The sequence below is a fragment of the Heliangelus exortis genome, chromosome 3, assembly GCF_036169615.1.
Source record: "Heliangelus exortis chromosome 3, bHelExo1.hap1, whole genome shotgun sequence".
NCBI lineage: Eukaryota > Metazoa > Chordata > Aves > Apodiformes > Trochilidae > Heliangelus > Heliangelus exortis.
In genome coordinates this window covers 27,442,379-27,454,414 of record NC_092424.1, presented here as the reverse complement: position 1 = coordinate 27,454,414, position 12,036 = coordinate 27,442,379, and positions in this window count along the sequence as shown.

The following is a 12,036-nucleotide window of genomic DNA, read 5'->3' as shown; positions in this document are numbered from 1 at the left end:
TCTAAAAAAAAGCTGCATCAAAGCAAACTGGAAGAATCTGATCTAGGATCTGCCCCTTACTGTGACCTAGTGCCTATGTGCACAATTCAGGGAAAATTGCACCTGCAATCATTTATGTTTAGGACTCTACAGACAGAAGAGCTGCTAGAAGATTCTTAAATGACAATGTATTCTGTTATGGTAATTAAGGGTGAAAGAACTTCAAACTTGATTGCTACAATGTTAAGGTAAGATGATGCAAAGACTATCCCATTTATCCTATCCAGCCTTTTCCCTATGTAAGGACTCTCAGGCTCCAACAGTTTTTTGTAAGCATTCAGAGAAGCAACAGAAGCCTGACATACAGCTTGGGGGTGAAGATAGCTGGAAGACATAGGTCTCCTAGACAGTGCTCTCCCAGATCACATATTACAGTTAAAGAAGCGAAGGATATCATGCCAGTAAAAAGTTTTTAAACCAATTCCTAGCAACTGTCCAGCCAAGTGACATAGTGCAACAAATTAGACTCCAAAGCCTAATTCCTTGAGCGTAATTTACTTCATGTTTGATTTCTAACATCCAGAAACAGAAATAGCACGCTGTTTTGTTTTACCTTCCAGTAGAGTTTCTAGCAATAACGAGGTCGATCTCCTCATCCTTATGCCAGTATCTGCATTTTACAGAAAGGGGTGGAAAAAAGTACAGACAAACGAAAAGAGTTAGGTATTACAGATAAGGAAATGAGACTGAGGTAGGTGTTCCTTCAAGCCTAAAACCAAAATACAAGAACTATTTTTAGCTTCATTAAATTCTCCAGTTCTAAGAAGTTGCCTTACCCTCCTGTGATGGCATTCTGGCCAATGTTTTGCTCAATCTGATCTCTAGATGTGACTCAGATTCACTCCATACTGATTGGTGGTATGGAACAGCACCTGTCCTTCTTTTTACTGGTGGGATTTTCCATTAGTTTCTTAAGATTCTTCCATTAAAGCAGAAAGAGAAAGATAATCTTTAATTAGTAGCTTTACAAACTTTTTTTATTAGCAGTGTTAGCAAACTGTTACTAAAACCTTTTGTTATTAACATATGCAGAACAGACATGTAGTGGTGCCTTAGACTGGGGGAGGAGGGGGCAGGAGGGGAGAGGAGAGAGACAACAAAGTGCAAACAGTTTGAAGTCTTGAACCCCGAGGCATATAAGAACTAAGTGTTAAAAATACTTACTTGATGTTTAGTAAAACTTTTTATTGGGAACGCGAGAGCTATATAAGTAAAGCAGCGCGCTGAGCAGCCGGGGAGACACAGCTCCAGCAACCGGCTCACACCTTCAATAATGTCAAACCGGCCCTTTTATACTTTTCATCCACCCCTTCCCCTCAGTCTCCCATCAGTTTATCATTGGTTCCCATCCCGCGGGCTCCCCCAGCATTGGTTCCCGTTTCGGGGGCTTCGCTCGGTTGCCGAGGGGAACGGTTTCACGTTTCGCGGGCTTCCTTCTGTTACTGAGGGGAACGGTCACGTGACGTCCCCGTTTCGCGGGCCCCCGCGGTCGGCCCCTCCTCCTGTTCTTCTGACCCCTCTTCCCCACAAGCACGTCCAAACATACACCCCAAACAAACAGCCCAAGCAAACATTGTTAAACTGAAAGATACGCTCAACAAAACAATAAACTACAAGTTTAAACCCCTATTGTTCACAATTCCCCCCTTTCAATTTTTATTGTTTTGTTGCAAGAATGTCAGAAGGCCATACCATAGCCAGCCAGCTATTCACAACCCCAATACGCACAGTAATAATGTCCAGGATAGTTGCAATAAGGCCTACCCGCATAAGCAGCAGGGCACCAATAGGAAACACGGGGTCCAGCAGTGGGGAGAGAGGTAACCACTCGGGACTCCCCCCAAAATATGAGTGTCCATTTGAAGGGTGGATAGTCATTAGCCTCCAGAGCTACCAACAAAGTCAACACCACTATCGGTATTAAAATCCCCATCCTGTGATTCCCCACCATATGCACTCTTCTGCCCCTCCATCGGCCGCTCTTTGGCAAAGAACGCTGGGAAATGTTATCTTCTTGGCAGCAAGAAGTACTCTTCAAGGGATACAGGACAAGAGGAGTTACCAGCTCGTGGGGTGAGACTTTGGTGTTCAATGTTAATCCTCAATTTGTTTCAGGGGAGTGTATATCCTGGACACTATTAGGTGCAGGCTTGGGGCACTGAGTAACTTGTGTAAATCCATGAGCTTCAATAAGGTCAGCCAGAGGGGTTAATTCACTCATGAAAATAAGCTGACCCACATGTTCTCTAGTTTCTAAAACTAAATTTTGTTTAAAACAATTATATAGAGAAGACATAATAACATCCACAAAGTATGTGTTCCAGAGCTGAGTGCCCAAGAAATTACTCCTTGTTACGTGTAAGTCTCAACTTCAGTCCTTCTCCAGGAGATGCTGCCCAGGATTCAGTAGTGACAGATCCCTTGACTCTACTGGCATGCATCCGTCCTCGTTCCGCAGTTCGAATGGCAGTGTCTGTAATAAAAAGAACAAGAAAAGGGCCTTCCCACCTAGGGGTTAAGGAGGTTTCCTTCCAAGTGTTAATCAAAACTTGATCCCCAGGCTTTATAGCGTGGATGGCCATATCCAAGGGTGGTCGCTGGGCCACCAAACCCCTCTTCATTAACTGGGAACGCCTTTTGGACAATTGCAATATATATGTATCTTCTACGTTAGGGTGATCTAGTGGTAAGCCAAAACCATCTATCATTAGTTTAGTTAGATGTTTTTTAATTTCTCCATTCATCCTCTCAACCTTACCGGAACTTTGAGGATGATACGGTATATGGTATTCCCAAGTAACCCCTAAGAGGGACACCGTGCTTTGAATAATTTTGGAAGTGAAATGTGGGCCCCGATCAAAATCAATCACAACCACCATTCCATACTGAGGAATAATATTTTCCAACAATATCTTGGTGACCGTTTTTTCAGTGCATCTGACGGTGGGAAAGGCCTCTACGAAGTGAGTTAAGTGACCCACGATAACTAGAAGGTATTTATACCTTCCTACTTTAGGAAGTTCGGTGAAATCAATCTGGGGCCTCTCAAAGGGTCTCTTAGCGAGCTCTCTCCCACCCGGTACTCAGTCTCTCAAGTGAGACTTATTTACCTTTTTACAGATCAAACAATTTCCCAGTGCATTTTTAATTACCGTATAAAGTCCAATGCAAGCATACCAAAGTTCGAAATGATCCGCCATAGCCTGTATTCCCCAATGAGTATGGACATGTAATTTTTCTAACACCCTCCGTGCTAATGCTTTAGGCAATACTTGACGATCATCTGGGAGATACCACTTACCATCTCATTCAATTGCTCCTACTTGTTGCAGTTTGTCTGCTTCGTTTTCGGTGAAGCTGGTTTTAGACCCTTCATGTTGGGGTTCAGCTGACTCTCTTTCAGAAATTAATAACAAAGCTGCCTGTTTTGCTCCCTCATCTGCCAAGTTATTTCCTCGGACATTATAGGATAAGCCGCATTGATGAGCTTTTAAATGAACCTCGGCAATCTTCTTGGGACCCCAAAGAGCTTTTAATACTGCTCTAATTAATGCCTCATGTGAAAGATTTTTACCGTGTGTATTAATCAAGCCTCTCTCCTCCCAGGTTTTTCCAAATGTATGTATGACTCCAAAGGCATATTTAGAATCTCTGAATATTGTTCCAATTCGGCCTTTCAGGAGCTGCAAGGCTCGTAGAAGGGCATAGAGTTCACAAGCCTGAGCCAGCCAACTAGAACCCAGTGGTCCTGCTTCTGTAATAGTAAAATTGTCTCCTTCTAGTATTGCATATCCTGATTTTCGATGTCCACCCACTACTCGTGAGGAACCGTCTATGTATAGTTTAAGGCCATCCTCCAGTTTGGTATCTTAGGGGATCCCATATCTAAATCCTCCCTGATCTTGGCTTGCAACTCTATAGTCTGTCTGGTTCCCCATACAGGAACTGAGCAGGGTTTTGCAAGCTAGTAACTTCCAATTGTAATTTAGGAGAATCCAATAGCTTCCTCCACTAACAAGGCTGTAGCTACTACAGCCTGTAAACAACTGGGCCACCCGCAGCTCTCAGGATCAACTTAGAAAAGTAGCCTACAGGTTTTCGAGAATCTGCCCACATTTGTGTAAGTACCCCACCATATACTGTCCCATCATTTATATTGACAAATAAATAAAATGGTTTCCTAATATCGGGTAAACTGAGGGCTGGTGCATTAATCAAAGCCTCTTTAATTTTATGTAAATGTTTATCATCATCAGAAGTCCATTTTAACAAATCCTGCACCAATCGGTATGACTCATCAGATTTTTATAACCGGCAGGATAGGCGTATTACGGGGAGACGTACAGGGTTCCAGTAACCCTCGAGTCAACAGCCTCTGAATAATGGGCTGTAATCCTTTCCTCCTTTCCCGTGAAAGGGGGTATTGTTTAACCCTAAGTGGGCAATCCGGGAACGCCCAACCGAATCAGGTGCGTAACAAACCTCAGGGTTAGTTTTTATTTGGGGTTTTTTTTCTGTGACCAGGAGCAGTGCCTGCCGCTTTTTGCTGAGTTTTTAGCAAAGCCTGCCCTAAGGGCGTATCAGGGTCCAGACCCGAATGTAGCTGCAAACTTCTTAAATCTTTCTAGCCATTCGGCAGGGTTGGTTTGGGTTTCTTTTTTTCTTTTGGCACTCGTTTAGGCGCCGGCCGATGCGTGGCGCCGGCCCGGGGAAAGTCCCCAGGGCCACTCCACGGCAGAACCGCGTGCCGACCCCGGCGACATGAGCCCTAATGGGCTATTAGGGGGAATATCAGGAAGATACTCACACCCCCCCTGGGATACCGAAAGGCTTCTCAAGCATGAGCTTACTCTCCTTTTGGCCCATCTTCCAAGGCACCTTCTTTCACACAGTTCAAACACTTCCCTCCGTTCGTGGCTCAGCCCCTCGCGGGCTCTGAGAACCGCACTACAAGGAGGTCCGCACTCACTTCGTCCTACAGGACGTCTCACTCACTCGAATCTCAGTCAGGCGCACCTTGGGAACCGGTCCTCCCCAACCGGAGGAAACAAACCTTCCCCGGCCGGAGGAAAATAATCCTCCCGAACAGAGGGAAAACCGTCCCCGGCCGGAGGAAAATAATCCTCCTGGACCGAGGGAAAACCGTCCCCAACCGGACAGAACCTCTTAATACTTACTCCTCTCGTGCAAGTCTTTGCCCGGGGTCTTCGTGCACGTGAATTACGGGGGAATCCTACAATATTCCTTTACTTATATATCTCTCGTTTCTCGGTATGATCTCTGAGGCCTATGGCACAGAGCTGGACCCCAGGTCCACCCGCAAAAATGCAAATGGGGCGCCTACCCAGGAGAAAAGCCCCGCAGCACAGTCTCAGGATCCGAGTCACGGCACCAATTTGTTAAAAACACTTACTCGATGTTTAGTAAAACTTTTTATTGGGAACGCGAGAGCTATATAAGTAAAGCAGCGCGCTGAGCAGCCGGGGAGACACAGCTCCAGCAACCGGCTCACACCTTCAATAATGTCAAACTGGCCCTTTTATACTTTTCATGCACCCCTTCCCCTCAGTCTCCCATCAGTTTATCATTGGTTCCCATCCCGCGGGCTCCCCCAGCATTGGTTCCCGTTTCGGGGGCTTCGCTCGGTTGCCGAGGGGAACGGTTTCACGTTTCGCGGGCTTCATTCTGTTACTGAGGGGAACGGTCACGTGACGTCCCGTTTCGTGGGCCCCCGCGGTCGGCCCCTCCTCCTGTTCTTCTGACCCCTCTTCCCCACAAGCACGTCCAAACATACACCCCAAACAGCCCAAGCAAACATTGTTAAACTGAAAGATACGCTCAACAAAACAATAAACTACAAGTTTAAACCCCTATTTTTCACACTAAGTACATAGCAATCTTTCAGTCAAAAGAAGGTGTGGAAATGGAAATGGTGACTATAAGCACTGCCAGAGGAAATTTCTAGCAATCTGGAAGTCAGTAAGATAAGGTGCATGTGTAAATTTAAATTAGGGTCATGACTCCAAGTAGTAAGGACAGCATGAACAAAAATATGTATGAGAGTGTAAAAAGAAAAAAATACATATTTTTTAATAGTAAATTGTGACCATGGAAACAGTAAAAGGTAGAAAAAATTCTCTGTGAAGACATCATTCTCAAAAAGAAATGGAACTTTGAATGATGAGAGACCAGGGGAACAGATGCTAGTCATAATTTTCTGTCAAATAACTGCAACACCAAAAGGATGTGCCAGAGCAAACATGTAACAAGAACAATTCTTGCTATTTAGTCTCTCTTAATAACTACCAAATATTTACGTCCTCTTTGAATTTAAAGGCTTCATCTAGAAAAGTGCACCACCTGTACCCACCAGATTAGAGAAATTAACACTCAAGATGAAGCAGCCAAGAAGACTAAATCCTTCAACAGAGCTGAATTTCTGATTCATGATAAATAATTATTTAACCCGAGAGAAAGATTTGTCTTCTATTAGACAGCAAAGCATACAGGGTACAGATGTTATGGGCAGCCAGAGCATACAGAACAAACTGGGAGAGCAATAGTTATGTGTCTTCGTTGCCCAGTTCAAAAGAAGAAAAGGGAAAGAAAAAAACCCATCACCTGCTGGGGGCAATAAATATGAGAATTTCTTAAGGTAAACAAAGAACTACAAAAAAAGTTTGCTGAGCATTTACTTGTCTTGTGGATTATACCTAATCATCTCCAACAGAGATATAAAAAAAAAAAAAGCGGGAGGAATGAAAGCCCACTTTCCAGAGAAGAGACCTGGTTACTGCTCCTGTTCTTTATTCCAGTAGGATCCATAAACATGATCACAGATTATCTCCCCATTCTATCAAATGCATTAGAAGGCAGCATAATACACTACTAGAAAGGCAGCTAATGTGGTTGCTACCGTGACTCCCACAAAAATACTTCCAAGCCCTGCCAATTAGAAAGCATTTAATCAATAGCAATATGCTGAAATATATATCAAAGCTGACAATGCCACTTTGAAAAACAAATAAAAAACAACCAAAAAACCCACAGACAACATAATAATCACCGCAACATAAAACCCATAGTATATTAAAATCACTGTGTTTGGTATCCTGTTATATTCATCATGACCAAGATATTCAAGCAAATGCCACTTTAGAAGTAGGTATTTGTGCTTTACTATTACACAAAAATATCCATTTGCATACAGAATGATGTTTTTACTTAAAAACAATGTGTTCAGAGGACTTTTTCAGTAGTAGTGTTCATAAGGGGAAAAATATTTTCAGCATTAATTACAAGCAGACCATCTCTTCAGAGAGAAGCAAAATGTTCTACTTTCCAAGTGACTTTTCTTTAGGGACTTACACAGTAATTAGAGATCTGTTTGCCAGGTTTGGAACTCTCACATGAAGACTACCCCAATTCTGGGATCGTGCATTGTATGAAGAAAATTGCATGCTCAGTGAAGCAGTGCACTCTGCTACAAAGGTTAAGTCTTTACCTCTGCTCATCTGGCCACAAAATTTGGATGCCGCAACTATAATACAAGAAATGTGCATAGGAATCTGTAAGATAATACATTCATTTTGCCTAGAGCTATAAGCTATACTTCACCTACCACCCCCATCACTGTTTTGCTACTTCTCTGGCAAATTACTTGACAAACTATTCCTGAAGAAACAAGAATTTCTGGGAGTATTCTCATTCCAAGTACTACCCCAAACCTTTTTATTTTCCTATTGTAATTACTTAGAACACATTGGCCATGTATATTCTACTAGGAAGCCTGAACTTGTGTCACAGTGCTTATCATATATAACATTGCACTTACACCAGCCAAGTCTGAAAGCTTTCTCTGCTGAAACCCTAGATAAACACACAGGCTGAAAACATGGCATTAACCTATGGAATGACCAAATACAATTAGTACAGTAGATCGAGGGATAAGAGGCCTTTTAAAACACCAAACCTATTTTGGGCAATGCATATAAAAAAAAATACACATGGATTCCGGCTGCACAGGCTATTACAAACTGTGCTCTATTTTTAATTACTTGCTTCAACACCATGATTGCCCCTATGAAAGAAACAGTGACATCTGGGACAAATAAACAAGCAGAGTTTAAGCAAATCATACACAAGTTTTTATAAATTCATTCAGACTGGAAAAGCCGTAGAATAAAGGGTGATGAACTTGACACTGTGTGAGGACCTTCCCCAAAAGGACTTCAGCTCTGACAAAGATCTAATCCTTGTCCTTGAAAAATGTGTCAACCGTGGACTGATTTTCAAAGCTGCCTAATTGCTCTTGGTGCCTGTCTTCCATTGATTTTCAGGAAGCATTAGCTATTTGTGCACTCAAGACTCAGTTTTATCTAACTTCGGAGGGAAGCAATATCCCTTTCAAAGGACATTCAGTGCATTTCAAAAGAATCAGAACACTTGTGGCTGTAGAAGCCACTGCCTCAAATTTACTTCTGAGACTGATCTCATCTCACCGGTTACCTACAATAATTAGGGAAGTTCTCCTATTTTTTATAAAGCTATGCTATGAAAATAAGGGAAAACAGCCTAATTTGGTAGAATTGGAAAATATAAGTAATTTAGTCGATGACGGTATATTTTAACTACGGCAAAATCCCAAGTCAAAATCCCAACTGAATTCTGACAAATTGTCCCAAACTTGAGGAGTGACTCATTTACTTAATTTTTGCAGATAGTTCATTTATGCAACAAAATACTGCTATTAAACTAAAAGGGTTTTCTTCTCATCCGTAAAATGCTTCTTAAGCAAAGGGAACTATGTATGTGGTATTTAAAAATTTTACAGGTTTGGCAAAGGACCCATAGACACACAAAAAAAGTTCAATTTCATATCCCCAGTTGAGTAAAACAAACACAAACCAGGCTAAACCATTTATATGCCAGTAAAAACCATTTACTCTAAACCAGGAAACCTGTACAGATTCCCAACCATCACTAAATAAAACTCATTTCTGTAAATCAGAAATTAAGGCCAGCTTATCAGGAACCTTAAACCGGGCAAACAAGATAACCACCGGGCACAGAAAGCTGTTGGGGAAGGTCACATCTACGTTCCCCCCAGAAAAGCCGATTACAGACTTCCTGTTCCTGAAAGCAACCCAAAAATCCCCACTCAGCCCAGACTTCAATAATAGCCATCGTTAATAAGATTTTTATATTGATATTATTTTACTGAGGTTTTTCTATTTTAAATACAGCTGGCAAAGAGGCACAAGCTATTTATAAAGCAATGGTATTTAAGGCATACAGGCGCAGAGCCTGCTTTCAACGCTCCCCACTCCCTTTCGGCGTTCAACTTCTGCAGGTTTCGGCAGGAGACCTCGCACATAGAATAATCCGAAGAAAGGCAATTTTATTTTTCGCTGCCTCTCCCCTCAGTTGCATGCGGCCGTAGCTTGGCGGCCTGAGACACCATTTCACACACACAACCCGGTCAGAGAGCTTCACAAGCACCCCTCAGTTTCCCACTCGCAACGCCCGACTTCCCTCAGCTTCGCCCGTCCCTCTAACGCCCACCGCGTAAGAAACGCGCCTCAGACGCTGCGGTTGCTTTGCCCCGGTGGCTGCGGAGCGACTCAGGGGAAGGCTCAGACCCGGGGTCGGCGGGAGGCAGCGGAGCACCTCGCCCCTGAGGCCTGACCCTGCACCCCGCGTAGCAACCGCCCAACCGCCGCCCTCCTACACCCCGCGTCCGCAGCGCGTACCGGGACTGCAGGCGCCTCCCTCGCGCCGGGGCTTTCCGCCGGTACGCCGGGAGAGGGGTGAGGTGCAGGCCGGGCCTCGCTGTTCGCAGCCCGCTGGGAGACGTAACTCGTCCCGAAGGGCGGGGAGCGGCAGCTGAGGCCCTCCGCGTCTCGCAACAAGCTCGGCGGTGCAGCCCGGCCGCCTCCGTGGCCACCACAGCTTGAGACGAGCAAGTAGAGAGGGACGAAGGCTTTATTGCCCTTGAGATGGAGAGTTAGTACGTGCTGCTCCCCATCGCTGACAGAGCCGGTAGGTCCCAGCCCGCTCTGCCCTGGCACGCCGGTGTTCAGCACCGACCGAAAAAATGGGTAGTGAGGACTGAATGAGGAGGTCGCCCGGGCTGCGAAGCACAGATCATCACAGTGTTACAGGCTTCAGCCCAGCAAACACTAACTCACTGTTGTCATGCCAGAAAATTAGGACACGGCCGGGCAGCAACTACTGACTGGAACCACGTGTGAACTCCCTAACTGGCTCCTCGCCCAATCTCAGCAGCACGAGCTGAACTACAGCAGGACTGACTTCAGAGAAACATATTCCCAGTGCTCCACTTCTCCAGCTGCTCTCCTGTACAGCAGAACTACATGCCTTGCAGAAGGAACACCCCGAGAAAGCATGTAACAGGTACTTTTCCCCTGAAGCTGTATCTCCTTGGTCAAAGAGATTAGAGAAAGCCTCACAAGTAGAGATTCTACATGAGAGAAATGGAAAACATGAGCAACTTTTGCTTTAGTCTTGAGTTAAGGTAAAAGAACACTGCATTATATCCACCTTTAAAGCAGCTAGAATTTGTTACAGTAAACAGAAAATAAGGGAGAGGTACGGCCATGGTAGAAACTTACAATACTAATGTGAGGGGAACCACTGAGAGTTCTGACAGCACAGCAAAAATGACAAGATGTGGTTGGAGAAGTTTTTATATTCACAATAGAAGGCATGATTTTTAAAAGGCAGATATTGATAGGTCTTTATGGGAAATTGCTGATATCTAACCATTCCGAGTTGTAGACTGGTAGGCAAGCATTAGCCAAACAAAATAATAGCAAGTAGTATGCAATTTGCATTTCAGGAAAAGGAACGACTTGCTACCACCTAGGTAGATACCCCAGCAGAGTCTAAGCTGAAGAATCTTCTCATTTTCTAAAGCTTAAGGAATCTTTTCGATATCCAGAAAAAATATTGATGCTTCTGTGACAAAAATAGGGTAATAGGGTTAGGACAAGTTTGGACTCTATGGTAGCGGTAGTGGATCAAGGGTTGGACTTGATGATCTCTGAGGTCCCTTCCAACCCAGCCAGTTCTATGATTCTATGATCTTGAAGGTCTTTTCCAGCCTGAACAATTCTATGACACCTACACACATACTCTGCAAGTGTGACAATGCATTATCTTCCTCTACTGAAGCTCGGAACAGAGAATGAAATTATCTGATTCCCATTGTTCTGGGTAGATGTGGCGCCGTTTCTGTAGCAGGGGCAGGAGCCCCAGGGGTGGCTCCTACAGAAGCTGCTGAAGGCTCCCCTGGCTCGGCCTCTGGGTGATGTTCAGGCCATCAGTGCCAATAGATGTATCTCTGCGATTCACATACTCAGGGGGAAACAAGCAGCTTAAAGACTTAAGAGCAGAGGAGAAACAGCAACACCAGAGGAGAGAAATGCTGGACCAGAGACCAAGGTCAGTGTGGAAGGAGAGGAAGAAGGTGCCCTGAACAGAAGTGTCTCTACATCCTGTGGCATGGGGACTCTTGTTGGAAGGGTTAACGAAGGACTCGCTCTCGTGGGAGGGACTCTTTGTTGGAGTGGAGAAAGACTGTGAGGAATGCTTCTCCCTGAGGAAGGAGTGGCAGAAAACAACCTGAGGCGAATGGGCCGTAAACCCCACTCCCTGTCCTTCTATGCAGCTTGGAGGGGAATGAGATAAGAGATACCGGGAACAGAAGGGTCTGGGAAGAAGAGAGGGGATGGTAAAGTATTTAAGCTCTGGTTTGTGTTTTCTCTTTGCCCCATTTTGATTTGATTAATGATAAATTAAAATTATTTTTTCCCCAAGGTGAGTCTGTTTTGCTGGTGACTGTAATTGCTGAGTGGAATCCATCCTTGACCCACGAGGTTTTATGTGGATTTCCTCACCATCTTGAAATGGGGGGGGGGGGCCTGAGCTGCCGCATGGCCATTTGTTATCACCAGGATGACCATAATTAGAATA